The sequence below is a fragment of the Sus scrofa genome, chromosome 7, assembly GCF_054392235.1.
Source record: "Sus scrofa isolate SSC_HxYL_T2T_F1_AM1 chromosome 7, Sscrofa_HxYL_maternal_Yorkshire_Landrace_v2.0, whole genome shotgun sequence".
Lineage (NCBI taxonomy): Eukaryota > Metazoa > Chordata > Mammalia > Artiodactyla > Suidae > Sus > Sus scrofa.
This window is the reverse complement of record NC_139389.1, coordinates 85,643,505-85,662,852: the sequence shown is the minus strand read 5'-3', so window position 1 is coordinate 85,662,852 and position 19,348 is coordinate 85,643,505. Positions and strand designations below refer to the sequence as shown.

The following is a 19,348-nucleotide window of genomic DNA, read 5'->3' as shown; positions in this document are numbered from 1 at the left end:
TCCAGTGCAGGTGAAGTGCAACTACTCATATTCTGGGAGTCCTGTGCTCTTCTGGTATGTCCAGTACCCCAAACAACACCTCCAGTTACTCCTGAAACACATCTCAAGAGAGAGCATCAGAGGTTTCACAGCTCACCTCGACAAGAAAGAGGCATCCTTCCATCTGAAGAAGCCATCAGCTCAAGAGGAAGACTCAGCCATCTATTATTGTGCTCTGAGTGACACAGTAACTGGTTTTACAAGGGAAGCAGAGCACAAACCTCTCAAGAGTTACAGAAAATGTTTCTAAGTACCTTGTTTGGCCACAGTGGGGCATTTTCTTTCTTGAGACTGACGTAGAGTTTACCTCTCAGATACACTGTCTTCAGTTCTCTAGTAGCTATAAATTAAGCTCAAAAATTTGCTCAAGAACATTCTCATTACTTACTCAGCCTAAATTAAATTTTAAAATAGTTAAGTGTATTTGTTCTATACATTTGTACCTGGAAAAATACTTCTGAAATAAAACTATATAACAACAGCATAAAATTGCTTTGCTTTGCCTAGAAGGGCTCCCCAGGTTTAAGGGATGCAGTCGCATCTCTCCAACTCCTCTGCCACCCCACCACCCCCATGTGTTCATCACCAAGGCAACAATACCTTAAGAGTAGGATTCTATTTTGTGACATGTGGTTGCTGACCTTTCTGCAGCTAATGACTTTCCCCTCTGCACTTTATGGACTCACAGTAGCCAAATCAGGGTCCAACCAGGAGAAAAGAAAAAGCAGCAATGTGAACAAGGGAATTTTAATATAAAGAATGATTAAATAATAACAGAGCATTAGTTACTAACAGATAAAAAAGGACTCAAAAGAACATAAATATAGCATATGTAGAGTGCTGCTGTTATCTCCAGGACTAAATCAGAGTTCTGAGAAAAGTAACACATTGTACAACAGTAGCCCTTTTTCCTAACAAGGCCATGGCTCAGACCTCCCTGGAAAGTGTATGGCTGTAGTCGGCTGAGTGGGGAGGTTTGCTGAGGTGCCAGAAGAGAAGGCAAAGAAGCTGGGGAACACCTCCCAGGGTTCCAACACAATTTACAGGAAGCTGGCAAAGGAGTGCTGCTGAGCTCGCTGGGGTGCTGGGGAAACTTGCTAAGAAGCCACCTGGGGGGCTGTCACTGGACATTGCTGGAGGTGAGCATCACTAACCTACAGGATGGCAAAGCCCTGCAGAAGCAGGAAATGTGGAAAACATGCCAGGACCTGAAAGAAGAGCCATTTCTCCTCACAGTATCCTTCCCTCTGTTGACAAACATCACATCACACCAGCTGGCGAAGAAGTGTTTACAAGGTACACGTCCAGAACCACCCTCTGAGTCCATGAAGGGTAGATTTGTAACCAAAAGGCAATAAATTATTAACTAGTACACCCCATCCTCCTGGTTCCTCATCTTTCGCACATACTCCTCCACACACATTTGAACTTCCAAACAATGAAATTTCCATCTAACAAACTAAAGCTGTCCTTTGAACAACTGAAGAAGTTCTCATCCTTTCCCCCAAGTAAGGAGACCTATAGTCTCAACAGTAATTACAGATCACTGGCTGCATAATCACTTCTAAAATTCAGAGATAATTCCACTGAAAATGCAGTTACAGTTTCGTACAGACTAAATTATAAAGTTAACCTCTGGCAATTTGTATGTAAAATAATTATGGTGAGGAGAAAGAAGAAAATGGCAATGTATACAAAAGAATACACACATATAAAGAGCAAAAAGAAAATATGTAAATCTCCTGCATTCCTTGATTCTAGATTTGGTCACAACACTGCAATTGACATAGATAGCTTCTTCTAAAATTACATATTTTGTATTTTCCCTGCCCTCAGCTGTACCATCACTGCTTTGGGTTATAGTGGTGTGACCCAAATCACTCTCAAAGGATCTAAGTACTCAATGATCTGGCCTTTTTATTTGTTGATGTAATTTTCCATTAATCTTTAGTATTGGACATGAAAGTGCCAAGAGATTCCCCTAGAAAATCTCCTGGATTCCAAACATAGTCCTCTTTATATCTGTTATGTAGCAGCAAGCCAATTCCTACTTGGTAATTGGTATCAATTACTCCAGTCAGTAGAAAAACCACTTTTTCTTTTCTTTATTTATTTCTCAATTTTTTTATTGAAGTATAGTTGTTTTACAATGTTTCAGTTGGGTAGCAAAGTGATTCAGTTATACATATGCATTCTTTTTCAGATTCTTTTCCATTATAGGTTATTAAAAATACTGAATATAGTTCCCTGTGCTATGCAGTAGGTCCTTGTTGTTTATCTACATTATATGTAATAGTGTGTTTGTTAATACAAAATTCCTCGCCTTACTCTTTGGCAACCTTAAGTTTGTTCTCGATGTCTGTGGGTCTATTTCTGTTTGTGTAAGTAAATTCTTTTATGTCATTTTTTAAGATCCCACGTATAATTGACATCATGTGACATTTGTCTTTCTCTGACTTATTCTACTTAGTATGATAATCTCTAGGTCCATCCATGTTGCTGCAAATGGCGTTATTTCATTCTTTTTTATAGTTGAGTAATATTCCATTGTATATATGTACTACATCTTCTTTATCCATTCCTCTGTCAATAGACATCTTAGGTTGTTGACTATTCCATGTCTTGGCTGTTGTGAATAGTGCTGCTGTGAACATGGGGTGCATGTATCTTTTTGAGTTAGTAGTATTTGAGAACAAATTTCAGCCATCTCCATCTTGGAAGATGTCATGCAATCAACCTGTCATCAGGTATCTGGGCAGTCTCATTGGGGAAAGACTATATCAGGGGATCAGAACTAGTCTCTGTGGTTAACAGATTAGGAACTGAACAATAGCATTAGCCAGGTCAAACTTGGTAAGGGGACATAGATGTTTTTGAGCTTATGCATAACTTACCACCCTGCTAACAAGGCCACTTTGTCTATGGGATTGTTGGCCAAGCATTGTAGTGGCTGGGAAAAGATGGTGACACATCCATAGAATGCATCATTTTGTCCATTATTAAGAGCTCCCACTGTAGTCATTTGCACTTGGTCAGTATTCACAGAGAACATAATTGTCTTGATAGTCTGTGCCGATTCTAAGAGGTCCATCCAGATACTTCTTCCTTAGATTTCCTTGTCACTAATCTTCCAATGCTGTTACTCCCAAGTCTTTTATCATCCAGAAAAATCATTATCAGCAGTACAAGAATCACTGTGGATCAGTACTTCTGGCCATCCCTTACTCTAGATAACATGAAAAACCAAAACGTACCACCTGATGGTTGGGAAGGATTGTCCTTCACCTTCATCCTTGAGTGGAGCTACAGTGCTAGTTTTGTGTGGTGCCAGCATAATGTGCAAATCCATATAAAAATAAGCTTGATTTTCTTCTTCCTCAGTTCCTGATCGTAAAGAACTCTCCAAGAGGTTATAGGCATGGTTAAGGGAGGATAGACCATATAAGAAAAGTGTGTATCAGAGGAACCTGGGGCACTTACTCATACAGCTAACCTGGACCTTCTGGGTCTGCCTGAGCTCAGTCTCTTACATACCTTTTCCACTTGATGCTAGATTGCTGCTGGCCATGATCATCATTGTGTTTAAGTCGGTCAGACAACACCTGGTAAATGGTGGAAGTTCAGGCTGCATGGTCACTTGTTTTTCCCAAGTTAGATATTCAGACTTTGCCAAGGTAAATTAGCAAGTCAGAAGCTTTTTCTCAAAAGGAGAATAATTATTCAATGAAAAGAATATATGTTCTCCCCCCATACCAGAGAACTATGCTGCAATTCTCCTATTGATGTTTCCTAAACTCTTCATTCTATTTGCCATGGAAACTTCAAGTATCATTTTTGGATCTACTGGATCACAAGACAAAAGTGATGAAGCAGATTGCACTGAAGTGTTCATTCCTCTGCAATTTTTTGAAATAGTTTGAGAAGGATCAGGGTTAACTCTTTCTTAAATATTTGGTAGACTGGTTCAATAACTTTTAAGTCCAGTTCTTTAAACCTATTGGATATTCTGAGGCAAACCCAATATTAATTAACATATTCATTTTCTACCTAATTCAGGCAGGGTCAGTTTCTCTTACTTGTCACTAAGAACTCTGACTTATATACAATCCATTCCAGCATCAGGCAAATTAGGGAGGGGCTTGGGGAAGGAAGCTCAGAGACACAGTGTCAGAAGCAATTTTAAGAAACCTTGGAGTTCCCGTCGTGGTGCAGTGGTTAACGAATCCGACTAGGAACCATGAGGTTGCGGGTTCGGTCCCTGCCCTTGCTCAGTGGGTTAACGATCCGGCGTTGCCGTGAGCTGTGGTGTAGGTTGCAGACGCGGCTCGGATCTTGCGTTGCTGTGGCTCTGGCGTAGGCCGGTGGCTACAGCTCCGATTCAACCCCTAGCCTGGGAACCTCCATATGCCGCGGGAGCGGCCCAAGAAATAGCAACAACAACAAAAAAAAAAAAAAAAAGACAAAAGACCAAAAAAAAAAAAAAAAAAAAAAAAAAAAAAAAAAAAAAAAAAAAAAAAAAAGAAACCTAACAGTGCTTCTCAGAGGTACTCTGTAAATCCTGGTCACCAAGGTTCTTTCTTAATTGACTTATTACATGAATTGAACTGTATCTGTTCTTATTCTAGGCTGCAATTGGGGTTCAGTAAAGGCAGAGAATGGGATGGCTTTGTCATTTCTTCTGAATCAGCTCTGAAGATGCTTCATTTTCCTCAGCTGATTCTGTTAGCTGAGGATGTTGGCACCACAAAGTAGCAGTGCCTCTCTCTCCTTAGACTCTCTTGGTTTGAATCAACATGTTACATTGAAAGCAAAGGACTGAGCTTTCTCTGATTGGCTAGGTAAGAAACCTGAGACTCTCTCTGGGATCCAGAGGGACTAGATATATATTCAGAAAAAAGAGCTAGACTGAGGAATCTGGCTACATTTCAGGCCCCAAGGGGAGTCTTCAGTGAGCCCAATAAGGAAGAAGCATGAAGAAACTCCTGGCCATGTCTTTGGTGATTCTATGGCTTCAACTGGCCAGTGAGTTGGGGTTCTTGGTGACAGGGAGAGGGTGGCCAAAATTCAGAGCCCACAAGAGCTAGGGTTAAAGTCTCCTTGTTAACTGGGGAATTTACCCCCAAATTATGGAAGAAAATGCAAACAGTAGAGAGTGAAAATGCTGTGACTAACTCCTAGCCTCTGGCCTTGTGTTTCTGCCTAGGGATGAATGGCCAACAAGGAGAACAGAATCTTCAGACCCTGAGCATCCAGGAGGGTGAAAATTCCACCATGAACTGCAGTTATAAAACTACTATAGGAGTTCCCGTCGTGGCGCAGTGGTGAACGAATCCGACTAGGTACCATGAGGTTGCGGGTTCGGTCCCTGCCCTTGCTCAGTGGGTTAACGATCCAGCGTTGCCGTGAGCTGTGGTGTAGGTTGCAGACGCGGCTTGGATCCCGCGTTGCTGTGGCTCTGGCGTAGGCCGGTGGCTACAGCTCCGATTCGACCCCTAGCCTGGGAACCTCCATATGCCGCGGGAGCGGCCCAAGAAATAGAAACAACAACAACAACAACAACAAAAATCAAAAAAAAAATAAAATTAAAACTACTATAACCATTTTGCAGTGGTATAAACAGGACTCAGGAAGAGACTTTGCCCATCTGATTTTAATACGTTCAAATGAGGGAGAGAAACTTAGTGCAAGGCTCCGAGTCACACTCGACAACTCCATCAAAAGCAGCTCCCTGTTCATCACGGCTTCCCAGGCTGCACACACTGGTGTTTACTTCTGTGCCACAGATGCACAGTGCTCACCAGGCATTTGGGTCCCCCACACAAACCCTGCCAGAGCTGCCTCTTTGAAGCCCCAAGAGTATGTAGAAATGGTGGTTATGTCTTCCCATCAAGGAGAGTCTACAAATAGCTGGCAACATGAAAGGGAGGACCCCTCAAATACCTGCCATTCTGGCAGCACCTAGGACAAGGGTAAAGGGCCTGGGATTTAGAGCTGAAAACTGGAATGCCAGGTTCAGCTCTGCAGATCCTGGCTCTGTGTCCTTAGACACATCATCGGTATAGAAGCCTTAAGTCCCCTCACTCTAAATGAAGGACTTGGACTGACGAGCCCAAAGACCCTTCAAGCTTTCATTTTACCAGGTCCTTTGTGGAGGATGAGGGAGGACTTCTCAATATTAGATCTCACCTATTGGTTGTGCAGCCCCCTCCTGATCTAGGTGGGACTTGGACATGCATGCAATGATTTTTATATTTCTCTAAACCCTGTATAGGAAACAGTAGGTTCACCAGACATTAGAATTAAAAAGGATCTTAGGACTCTTTCAACCAAACTCTTCATTTTAAAGCTGAGGGGTGAAAACCTCGTATAATAATAGACACACTATCTGAATATGATTTTGCCATTTTCTAATTGTGTGATTTTCCATCTTCAATTTCTCCTTCAATGAGATGAGAATTTATCCAAAAGTCATAATTTTTCCTCATACAAGTGAGAGATCTCCGTTCTCTGCTGCCAAGTCCTGAAATGTTGTGTGTTGTAAAATGGATACTTCTATTATATAATACATAACAATTTTCTACCCATTTATTCTTGCTCCTGGTAAGAATAGTTTTCCAGATAGAGTTTTAGTATGGCTGAAAATGTGTTTGTGGAGAAAGTTAGGGCATTTGTATTTATGTGATGCTGATATATACCATGTGGTTATTTTTGGCACATAGTAAGGCAGGGGGAAGGCAGGGAAAGGTTGAACAGGACTATGGTTCCCAGTGCCAGACCTTGAACCACCATCATCACCTGTATCAGAATCACCCAGAGCTCCTGTGAAGACCCGGGTTATTAAGATCCACTCCCATTAACTCAATAAGACTCTGATGCAGTGATGAATTATGTTTTTGATGATCATCATCTGTATCAGTTAGAGGTTGATTCAGCTTCATTGCAAAAAGTTCAAATAATAATATTTTTAACAAGGTGAAGTTTATTTTTCTCTCACATAAAAAAGCCCTAGCATACGAGTTCCCATCATGGTATGATGGAAACAAATCTTAATAGGAACCATGAGGTTGGGAGTTCAATCCCTGGCCTCGCTCAGTGGGTTAAGGATCCAGCATTGCTGTGAGCTGTGGTGTAGGTCACAGACATGGCTCGGAACCCACGTTGCTGTGGCTGTGGTGTAGGCCAGCAGCTGCAGCTCCAATTCGACCCCTAGCCTGGGAACCTCCACATGCCATGGGTGTGGCCCTTTAAAAAAAAAAAACAAAACAAAACTCTATCATATATGCCATATGCCGTCCAGGGCTGGTATGCTAGCTTCACCCTGTTATGAGGAGTCAAGAGCTTCTTTCTAGCTCGCTATATCTTGTCCTTATAGTGTCTCTTTTATTTTTATACTTTGCAGAAACTGCTAGAGATCCATCCACTTTATATGCCTTCCTGGAAGAAGGAAAGAGAAAGTCAAGGAGCAAATGGATACATGCTGGCTGAGTCAATCATTTCTAGAAACTCCACCCAACAGCTTCTACTTACATTTCATTTACCAGAATGTTATCAATGTCCCCACCCCTCTCCCAATGCAAGGGGGCTGGGATGGATGTCAGGAATTTTTTTTTTTTTTTTTGACTTCAACATATTGCCACCCACATCAAAATTGTGGTTTTGTTAGTAAGAACTAGGACAGAATGGGCATTTTATTTTACTGCTTTTTTTTTCTTTTAGGGTCATACTCTTGGCATATGGAGGTTCCAGGCTAGGGGTTGAATCAGAGCTGTAGCTGCCAGCCCAACCAAAGCCACAACAATGCCAGATCTGAGCTGCATCTGTAACCTACACCACCACTCATGGCAACGCTGGATCCTTAACCCACTGAGTGAGGCCAGGGATTAAACCTGTGTCCTCATGGATACTAGTCAGATTCGTTTCCACTGAGTCAAGATGGGAACTCCAAGAAGGGGCATTTTATAGGCAAGTAGAAGTTTCTGCCATACCCTCAGTCTAGAGTGTATTATTACTCATATGTTTTTTTTAAATTCATATTTATTCATTTTTGAAATGCTATGTCCAATCTCTCTCCTGGTCCAGTTGAGTTTGCCGCTAAAAGTCTTCCGGAAGATGTCACAACCCCCACAATCCAATTTTATCTCCACTATCCTAATTAAAAACACACCTTAATCCTTTGCTCCCCAGCACAGTCGACTCACCCCATCCCTCTTCATTGTAGTCCTTTGTACTACAGTGAGTGTGATCTTGTCAGAGTGTAAATTTGATGATGTCGGTCACCTGAATCCCCATTTGCTCTTAGAATAAAGAAAAAACTTCTTAATACGGCCTAGAAAACTTTGCATATTTAGGATGTTCTCCCTTTCCAGCCTCGTTTCACAATGTGTTCCTAAACTCTTTCTTTCTGTCTTTTCCCTCTCTATTTCAAGCACAAGGGTATGACTTACATTTCTTAAAGACACCTTTTCCCTCTTATGTGACTCCTTCATAGGAATTTTAGGTGATTTTCTTCTTCTTTTTCCTTTTCCTAAAATTTCTTCCCTTCCTTCAAGAGTAAAAAGCAGCAGATGCTTACTTATTCTTGTATGTTTGTCAAGAGTCAGTAGATGAAGGAAGCTCAGTGGTCATTTTATTTTATTTTTTTTTCATTTTTAAAAGAAATTTGGCCCCATCTTCAGCATATGGAAGTTCCCAGGACAGGGATTGAGTCCAAGCTGCAGCTGCAGCCTACACCACAGCTGTGGCAACGCCAGATCCTTAACCTACTATGCCACCATGGGAACTCCATGTGGACACTTTTAGAATCATAGATTTCTGTCTTTTCAAATTTGAAGTTTCTCCTTTATTTATTAGCTTAGGAATAATGAAATAACATAGAAATAATATAGAAATAATGTCTATTTTCACCAATGCTCTGTGAGCTCTTTAATGACAGGGTCCGTATCTATGTTTCTCATCCATGAGCCCTCACCACCAAAGTATCTTAGGCTTTAGGATCATTCAATTGCCTCCTTCTTTCTTTCTATCCATTAACATATTCTATTTCTTTATGTTAAGCCTCCTCAAAAAGCTTTGATAATATTCAGTGAAAAAAAGAAACCTTTGGAGGTTTATGGATAAATTCTTGGGGTAGAGCAGTGGTTGGTAAAAGTATGGCCCACTGGGCAAAGCCACCTGCCACCTGTGTTTGTAAATAAAGTTTTATTGGAAAACAGCCATGCCCATTTATTTGTTTATTGGCTATGGAGGCTTTGTGCTTTACCAGCGTAGTTGAATAGTTGTGACAGAGACCATATGACTTCAAATCCTAAACTCTTTAGTATTTGACCATTTATAGAAAAAAATGTTCCAACCTCTGGGGTGTAGGAATTACATGAGAATTTTTAGATTTGGAGTTTTTTGTTCGATGACAACAAAATAAAATAATAAAGGCATATGTCCCATCATCTGTACCCAACTTAGAATACTCCCTTTGGTTTTAAGGCTTTTGTGTTCTTTTTGTTATGTATATCAACTTAAAGACAAGTGGAATGATGGCACTTTACAAATAGAAGCATCACACTTGTTTAAATGGATTCTTAACACACTGTGCCAAGCAGGAACTCCAGTGACTTCTAGGATTTTGACTTCTCTTATTCAAAAATATCCATTTAAGTCAGCATTATATAACTGCATTATTTAATAATAAAGCACCAAAAAACTCAGCACTAAAAAAAAATATTGTGCAATTACTGCTGCTCTCTTACATGTATTGAATTGCATGTTGATATATTCAAACAATGAATGTTAGTAATACAACCTCCTCCAACGGAAGCCTGCAGTATCTCTGGTGGCATAGGTTCTTTGGAGTTTAGCCTGTCTGTGTGCCATATAGAACCAAAATCTTCTGGACACTTTTATCCATTTCAACAACTGCGATCCTTCTATTTGCATCTGCAAATAACTGCAAATAACCGCAGCGGCTCTGGTCACCACAGAGGTGCAGGTTCAACCCCTAACACAGTGCAGTGGGTTCAGGATCTGGCATTGACACAGCTATGGCCTGAGAACTTCCATATGCCATAGGTGCGGCCATAAAAAAATTCCTAGAAATCACTAATCACAGTAATTCAGACACTGTACATTAAGCTCCAAATCATTCCTTCCTTTTTTTTTTTTTTTTTTTTTTTTAATGAGAGTTGCAACATTTACTTCAGGTTCTCTCTCTCTCTCTTTTGTTTTGGCTACACCAACAGCATGTGGAGTTTCTGGGCAAGGGGTTGGATCCTGTGCCACAGCAGTAACCAGAGCCACAGTGGCGAAAACGCAGTAGCCTTAACCTGATAGGCCATCAGAGAACTCCCTAAGCTCCCGATTATTTCAATCGACTGAGTTATTGAATGACATATATCTACAGATTTCCTCTAATGAGCCTACACCAACTCTTCAGCATAAGATCACTCCTCACATTAAAGTTTTAATTGTTCAGATCTTGGATCTGCTTCTGGAAGAAGCTGTCACACCAGGGGCCTAAGACCTATGTTCTCTAGAGGCTATACTTCATAAAAAGGTCATTGTAACACCCCAGACACACCCCCTCATCCACTTAATTCACTCATTTTTCAGAGAGTTTTTGAGCACCTGCCTGATGGGTATTTTGAGAAACTGGCTACTGAGACTAATAGGATTATGTTTCTGATCTCAGGACTATTGAGCCTAGTTTGCAAGACAATATGCAAATGATTCCAATATGATGTGGAAATGGCAGGGATAGATCTGTATACAAGGTAAGGCGGGAAAAGAGGTGAGAACTAATTCAGCCCAAAATACTGGATGAGTTCTTTCACAAGGAGATGGCATGTAAATTTGTTCTTGAAGAATGAATAGAAGTTACCTAGGCAAAGGTAGGGGCAGAGGAAGAACATTTTAAGCAGAGGAGGCTCACTCCCTGGTTCCAGGGGATGAGCAAGGGAATAGGACAAGAAGAGATCTCAGATCATGCTTTTCTTACACTCTCCTATACCCACAGTTCCCTAAAATGACCTCAATTCTCAGTGTGAACAGACATTAGACGCTGAGTCTCAAAAGCTTTAAGGGAAATATACTTTGCTTCATTTTAAAGGCAGAGGAATTGCCCACTGTCTCAGCCTTAGGCACCATTGTGCAGTCTGCAGGAATTATTAGGTGCTTCCATCCTGGAGCCCCTCCCTCACCCTAGATACCTATTTCCCTTCTACATCTACAACGTCCAACTTAAGCTTCACTCCAGGGGTCAAAATCAAAATCAAAGACATAAAGCAGACTGCAGGGACAGAGGGTGAACCACAGAGGGCGCTGCTCCCTTCTATCCGGGGTATGATGCAAAGTCCTCTTTCATTTCTGAGCACATCTGTCATTTTTACAGCCTGTGGCAGGATTTGGCAGACACAAGAGCCAAGATTTTCTTGAAGATTCCACCAAAGGATCAAGTACCTAGACGAATAGTTCTCTCAGCTTTGGTGTCTCCCCCTAAAAGAAACCTGAAGCTATGCTGTTTAAATCTTGCTCAGGACTTGTGATCTTATTGATATTGAGTGAGTAACATTAATTCAGAATTGTCAAAGATGTTCTATTCCGTGGTTTGGGGGTGACTTTTAACATCTATCAAGCTGAAGACTGGCCCTCTTTATTGCAAATATAGAGAGTCTTTAGCTGTGTTTTTTGTTGTTGTGTTTGTTTGTTTGTTTCTTTGTTTTTGAGCAGATGCCTGCTCCTGGGCAGGATGGGCTCACATTTTCAGAGTGAGGAGTTTGTACAAGCTCTCGCTGGATTTTAGCCCTGTTAGTTTCGGTGTATTCCAGAGAGCAAGGCCTAGTTTCTTTTGCTAACATGCTTTCTGCCACTCACCCCGTTCTTGTGATCTTCTTAGTCATCAGTAAGTAACAAGTTGATCCTAAATGCTCATGGTTTTGCATTTTCCTGTAATCCTGGTTACTTTCACGTTGTCCTCTCTTCCTAAACACTCTCCTTCTGTACACGACTAATGTAACAAACTGATTCTTTTCTAGGAGGGACCAACGGAGACTCAGTGAACCAGACAGAAGTCCCAGTGGTTCTTCCAGAGGAGGCACCTATGACTCTGAACTGCGCTTATGAGACCCTTGATTCAGCTCCCTATCTTTTCTGGTACGTCCAGTATCCCAACAGAGCTCCTCAACTCCTCCTGAAGGGGTCAACTGCAAACCCGAGGCCCAAGGAGCAAGGTTTCCAGGCCACTCTGGTTAAGAGTGACAAGACCTTCCACCTGCAGAAACGCTCAGTGCAAACATCAGACTCGGCTGTGTACTACTGCGCCCTGAGTGACACAGTGAGAGGGGCTGCAGGGGGAGCCGAGCACAAACCCAGAGGGCACAGGTGGGGACTGGCTGTGGGCTGCCCTGGGAGGGGGGGGGTTCTTCTCTGTCTCTGCTCTGGCATGCTGGAGGCATCCTCAGGATATTTCCAGCTCTGATGCTCAGAGCCAGGATCCTTGGAATTCTTGGATTGCTGGACAGAGAGGAATCTAGGCCAGGGCAGTTTAAGAGGAACCTAAGAGCTCGTCTCAGAAATGCCTTTCTTCTCAGCCCAGCCTCTTTCCTCCAGATGGCACAGAATTTCTTGGAAGTGACACTAGCTCCAGCGTCTTCCTGTCATCACGGCAGCTCTTACAGAACACTCAATAATCATCCCACCTCTGGACTTGAGATCTGTGCTTTGAGAAACTCTGGATTCTGGACATGGCCAGGACTGCGTAACCTAACGTCTTGTTTCTATCATGGCATTTATGCCTGTGGTCCTTCTGAAGTGAGTCCGATTCAGTGGCCAAGGAAACACTCATGTGTTTGTTTATGCAGAGACGAGGACACACATGGACTCTTGTTCACTGGGACCCCCAAGGGCTTACAGTAGTCCCTAGTTTCTCCACCAAAAGAACACAAACCAGAGAAATGTGTGCCTCTCATGGAAACCCTCCGGGGATGTGGCTCAGCAAGAGACGCTTGTCCTAACATTCTGGAGATCTCTGAGCCACTCTCTCCTTTATCCGTCTTGCATGATTCACTGGGCCTGACAGGTTTTGCAGGGCCTACAACTTCTTTGATTTCAGAAGAATTGTTTTAGCAAAAGAACTTAAAATAAGAAATACACATTTCTGAGTCCCAGGATAATAAGTGGTCCTGAAATACAAGCCTAATTTGATCCACGTTAACTCGGCCTCTGTGATCTAATAAAAGTCACCTTCTTTTTTAAGACCGAAACATACTTGTCTTATTTTGTCCTGACATTTGTAGGTTCCTTATACATAGGTCTCTTTCCACCCAGCATGTAGTCTTTTTTTTTTTTTTTTTTATTTTTTGTCTACCACCACAGCATATGATGGTCCCAGGCAGAAATTGAACATGGGCCAGAACATGGGCAGCACTTGAAGCAATGCCAGATCCTTAACCCACCAAGCCACAGTGGGAACTCCCTTCACCTATTATTAATTTGAGTATTTTCACCTCTATTAGTTTTCGTTCTTTAATTTCTATTTCTTAAAACATTTTACCCCTTTTAAAATCACAGCATTGCTTAAGAGAATTCACGGATCATAAACGTCATCTTTGTAAGCGTGTAACTGAGTGGTTTTTAGCGTGTTCACAGAGCATGCAATTGTCCTTACTGTCTGGTTCCAGAACACCGAGCCCCTGAGCCATCACCCAGACCCCCTTTCCCTCAGCTACTGGCATCCACTAAGCCACTTCCTGTCTCTATGGATTTGTCTGTTCTGGGCATTTCATGGAAAGAGTGTCATATAGTGTCTGGCCTATTGTGCCTGGCTTCTTTCGCACAGTAGAATCTTTCCAAGGTCTGTCCAGGTAACAGTACTTCACTACTTCTGGTGGCAGCCTAACAGTCCACTGTCTGAAAACCCCAGATTTCTTTATCTATTCTTCACCTGTTGGCCATTCATTCAGTTGATTCCACATTTTAGATACTATGAACCATGGTTTAATGAACATTCATGTACACTAGCTACGTCAATCTAAACTCTAAGGTGTTTTGAATTACAAGTTTTGACTTTCTGCTTTGTTTTCTCTTGGTTTTTTTCTTCTTTGGGTTTTTTTTGTTTGTTTTCTATGATACTAACATTTCTCCTTGATATAAAATGAGTGAATAACAAAAGTGAAATTCTAAAAGTGAATAATAAAATGAGATAAAACTCTTTTAAAATAAGATTTGCTCTAATGTATAAGAATATCACTCTAAGTTATACCTGCTTTCATTTAAGAAAAAACTTGCAGCACCTTCCCATATTTTCCAGTCATTTGAAGTCATGCTCGGACTGTAGTTTACATGAAAGTGTCCCCTGCTTTAGGATCTCAGAACACAGTGCATCCAAGTAACACAAACATCTGAAAATAATGCTTCTTTCACGATCACCTTATTCACCCACCGAACGGTATTTGTTCCCAAATATTTGTAGCCCTGACTGTTTTATGGATAATGGGAAAAGCATTTCATTTCCCCCACACACACTCCTCTCCTGGGAGACAGGATCACACTCCCACTCCGCAGATGGCAAACCTGAGGTCTAGAGATGCTAAGTAACCTCATCGAGGGCACATAGCCAGTGAGGAGGAGAGCTGGGGCTAGGACCTAAAGCGGATGCATGACCAGTACTCTGAACAACCAGGGGGTAGACCCGTCAAGAAATGTGTCTGCTCTTCCCCAGAACATGCTCACGTTCTAAGATTTCATGATTGGGAAGTTTTCACTTGATGAAAAAGAATGTAATGCAATAATCCAAGCTGTACTTTCCTCAGCTGCCCATCACAGGAGTATATATGTTGCAGCCAAAAAAGGCGGTCCCTCTCTTTTATGTTCCTGAGACATAAAGTCGCTCACACACTCTCTGCTTGAACCGCCTGGCTATTCTAGGGGCCATGGCTGAGCCTCCCTGGCTGTTTTCAGGAGACAGACAGGTATTTGCCATGGAAACAGGGACTGTGTTTTTCCAAGAGAAACAAAACTACTTGATGTGGCAAATGTGTCTCCTCACTGAGGGCGTAGGACACAGCATTTTCTGTTCTGCTACAGTGTATGTCTCAGAGAAACAGGCCCTTTTTCCCACAATTAGCAAATGCAGGTATGATGTCAATATCACAGGGAAGTTTCGTTGATCTCTGTGATTTTTCCTTCTTTTTTTTTTTTTTTTTTTTTTTTTTTTTTTTTTTTGTCTTTTGTCTTTTTTTAAGGCCACACTGCGGCATACAGAAGTTCCCGGGCTAGGTGTGGAATAGGAGTTGTAGCTGCTGGCCTACAACACAGCGTCAGCAATGTGGGACCCAAGCTGCACCTGTGACCTACACCACAGCTCATGGGAACGCCAGATCCTTAATCCACTAAGCAAGGCCAGGGATCAAACCTGCATCTTCATGGGTACTAGTCTGGTTCATCAACCACTGAGCCAAGATGGGAACTCCTCCCTGTGATTTTTCTAAGCACATTGATAATTTGTGCCAAAGAAAAAACTACCAGAGGCAATTTTCTCATGATAAAAAAAAGCCTTAAGTCTAGTCTCAGCAGAATTCATTTTAGTGGCTTCAAGCATATCTCAGATTTTCAAGTTAAAGTTACCTGGTAAAGCTGAAAGTGAGGCTAAAAAGAATGTGAGGCTATCCTCACATCTAGGGTTAAACATATTGATTTTTTTTTGACATATTGATTTGCGATGACCAATTACATTTAAAATTTGATGAAAAATTCCCCCTGTGGCTCAGCAGGTTATGAACCTGACTAGCATCCATGAGGTTGCAGGTTTGATCCCTCGCTTTGCTGAGTGGGAAAAGGATCTGGCGTTGCCATGAGCTGTGGTGTAGGTGGCAAATGCAGCTTGGATCCTGCATTGCTGTGGCTGTGCTGTAGGCTGGCAGCTATAGCTCTGATTCCACCCCTAGCCTGACAACCTGGGTATGCTGTGTGTGTGACCATAGGAAAGAAAGAAAGAGAGAGAGAGAGAAAGAAAGAAAGAAAGAAAGAAAGAAAGAAAGAAAGAAAGAAAGAAAGAAAGGAAGGAAGGAAGGAAGAAACAAGAAAGAAAAGGAAGAAAGAAAAGAAAATTTGATGTAACGCCTCTTTTGGAAATTACTTGTTGTCATGGACCTCTACCTAGAGCAGTGAGCCACAAGTCCCACTATTAAGGGATGCAAAGAATTTGCTGAGTAGGATGCAAGGGATAAATGCCACTGAAGATTGAACTCTACTGGTATTTTCAATAGCACTTCTATTGTTTTTGGTAATGCTTTGGCCCCACAGTTTTCTATTTTTAGGATTTTTCACTATCCCAACTTCCTGCATACTTAATGCATGTGGTTTGGAAGTTGAGGGGGTATTTCAGAAATACATGTATTGAGTTTTCACAGGAATTCTTGTATTTAGGTACTGAGTAGAATTTTCTGAATTTGTTTTTGTTTCCACACATGTATATTTGTATATATTGTTGTTGTTGTTGTTTTCTGCTGCTGCTACCTGAACATTTCACACTCTTGACAGGTTTTGTGACTGAGGAGGCATGATGTGAACTCATTCAATAAGAGCAATATGTTTGTTAGCAATTTCTGCTTAGAGTCCTGCCCTGTTCTCCTTGATTGCTCAGGCTGTTAACATCAGAACGAATAGGTCAGAAGCGGGTGTGGTGCAGTTTGCAGAATGGCCACCAGAGGGCAGGGCTTCCTTCAGATGCGGTGCAGGTTTGGATGCAGGGGCTGCTGCTTGGCAGCCACAAGGCATTTGCCTGCTCCTGGGCAGGAGGGGCTCTACGTTTGCACAAGTTCTCGCTGGATTTTAGCCCTGTTAGTTTCGGTGTATTCCAGAGAGCAAGGCCTAGTTTCTTTTGCTAACATGCTTTCTGCCACTCACCCCGTTCTTGTGATCTTCTTAGTCATCAGTAAGTAACAAGTTGATCCTAAATGCTCATGGTTTTGCATTTTCCTGTAATCCTGGTTACTTTCACGTTGTCCTCTCTTCCTAAACACTCTCCTTCTGTACACGACTAATGTAACAAACTGATTCTTTTCTAGGAGGGACCAACGGAGACTCAGTGAACCAGACAGAAGCCTCAGTGGTTCTTCAAGAGGAGGCACCTTTGACACTGAGCTGCACTTACCAGACCATTTCTTCAGATCCCTATCTTTTCTGGTACGTCCAGTATCTCAACAAAGCTCCTCAACTCCTCCTGAAGGGGTCAACTGCAAACCCGAGGCCCAAGGAGCAAGGTTTCCAGGCCACTCTGGTTAAGAGTGACAAGACCTTCCACCTGCAGAAACGCTCAGTGCAAACATCAGACTCGGCTGTGTATTACTGTGCCGTGAGTGACACAGTGAGAGGGGCTGCAGGGGGAGCCGAGCACAAACCCAGAGGGCACAGGTGGGGACTGGCTGTGGGCTGCCCTGGGAGGCGGGGGTTCTTCTCTGTCTCTGCTCTGGCATGCTGGAGGCATCCTCAGGGTATTTCCAGCTCTGATGCTCAGAGCCAGGATCCTTGGAATTCTTGGATTGCTGGACAGAGAGGAATCTAGGCCAGGGCAGTTTAAGAGGAACCTAAGAGCTCGTCTCAGAAATGCCTTTCTTCTCAGCCCAGCCTCTTTCCTCCAGATGGCACAGAATTTCTTGGAAGTGACACTAGCTCCAGCGTCTTCCTGTCATCACGGCAGCTCTTACAGAACACTCAATAATCATCCCACTTCTGGACTTGAGATCTGTGCTTTGAGAAACTCTGGATTCTGGACATGGCCAGGACTGCATAACCTAATGTCTTGATTCTATCATGGCATTTATGCCTGTGGTCCTTCTGAAGTGAGTCCGATTCAGTGGCCAAGGAAACACTCATGTGTTTGTTTATGCAGAGACGAGGACACACATGGACTCTTGTTCACTGGGACCCCCAAGGGCTTACAGTAGTCCCTAGTTTCTCCACCAAAGGAACACAAACCAGAGAAATGTGTGCCTCTCATGGAAACCCTCCGGGGATGTGGCTCAGCAAGAGACGCTTGTCCTAACACCCTGGAGATCCCTGCATGTCCTCTGTCCTTTGTCCGTCTTGCATGATTCACTGGGCCTGATGGGTCTGCATGCAGTTTTCGGGGCCTGAAGGTTCTTTGATTCCTGAGGCTCTCCCTAAGAAATAGAACCTAGAACTACAAATACATGTTTCTGGGCCCTAGGATCATAGGTCTATTTTGACCCATGGGAACTCAGCCTCTGGGATCCCATAAAGATCACCGTCTTCTTTAAGACCCAGCTTCCTAATTGTCTCATTTTGTCCTGATATTTCTAGTACCCACAGGTTCTAGTACCCACAGGAATAGAATCATATGGTGTCTGGCCCTTGGTGACCGTCTTTCACAGAGCAGAATCTTCTCAAGGTCTGTCCAGTTAACAGTACTTCCCTACTTCTTGTGGTGGCGTAACAGTCCACCGTCTGAAAACCCCAGTTTCTTTATTCATTCATCCCTTGGCCATTCAGTCAATGTTTCCACTTTTTAGATGTTACGAACAAGGCTGCAATGAACATTCATGTACACTAGCTCTGTCACTCTAAACTCTAATAAACTTTGAATTATGAGTTTTGGCTTTTTGCTTTGTTGTCTCTTATGTTTTGTTTTCTTTAGTTTTGTTTGTGTTATATAGTACCAACATTTCTCTCTTGATATAAAATGAGTAAATGCCTGAGGAGAAACTCTTTTAAAAGAATGCTTTACACCAATGGGAGATATTACCATTCCAAGTTATACCTGCATTCATTTAAGAAATCTTTTGGATCAGCTACTCATATGTTTCAGTCACTTGCAGAAAGGCTGGAACTAGAGTTTACACGACAGAGAGTCTGCAGCTTTAAGACTTTAGAACGCAGTGCATTAAATGACATGCGTCGGAAAACAATGCTTCTTTCGCAGATTACCTGATTCACTCACTAAGCTGTATTTGTGGCACTACCGTTCTATAGGCAAAGGGCAAAGCATTTTGTACCACTCCCCACCTCTCTAGGTCAATACTGTCACAGTCCCAGTTGACAGATGATGAAGTTGCAGGTGCATCAAGCAACTTCCTCAAGTTTGCATCTCCACGGAGGAGCAGAGCTTGGGCTCGGACCTAAATCTGTCTGATGCATGACTAATACTCTCCACAAGCAGTTGATGGAGCCATCAAGACATCTTTCTTCTCTTCACTCCAAATAGGCTGGAATTCTTAGATCGCATCATTTTTGAAGTGTTCATTTGATGAAAAGGCAGTTAAGGCAACAATCAAAGCAATACTTTACCCAACTGCCAATCACT

At 42.4% G+C, this 19,348-nt stretch overlaps 1 protein-coding gene and 1 long non-coding RNA gene across 5 annotated transcripts in view; both read left to right on the top strand.

The window, feature by feature from the left end:
• LOC102160313 (T cell receptor delta constant) overlaps window positions 1–19,348 on the top strand; it is a 660,440-nt gene that overhangs the window by 77,094 nt on the left and 563,998 nt on the right. The gene's annotated exons all lie outside the window — the stretch shown is intronic.
• Window positions 724–13,289, top strand: LOC110261601 (uncharacterized). The gene is made up of 5 exons (XR_014810880.1): window positions 724–1,335; window positions 5,243–5,378; window positions 7,439–11,588; window positions 12,063–12,180; window positions 12,618–13,289. It is a non-coding gene; the product is annotated as an uncharacterized LOC110261601 (long non-coding RNA).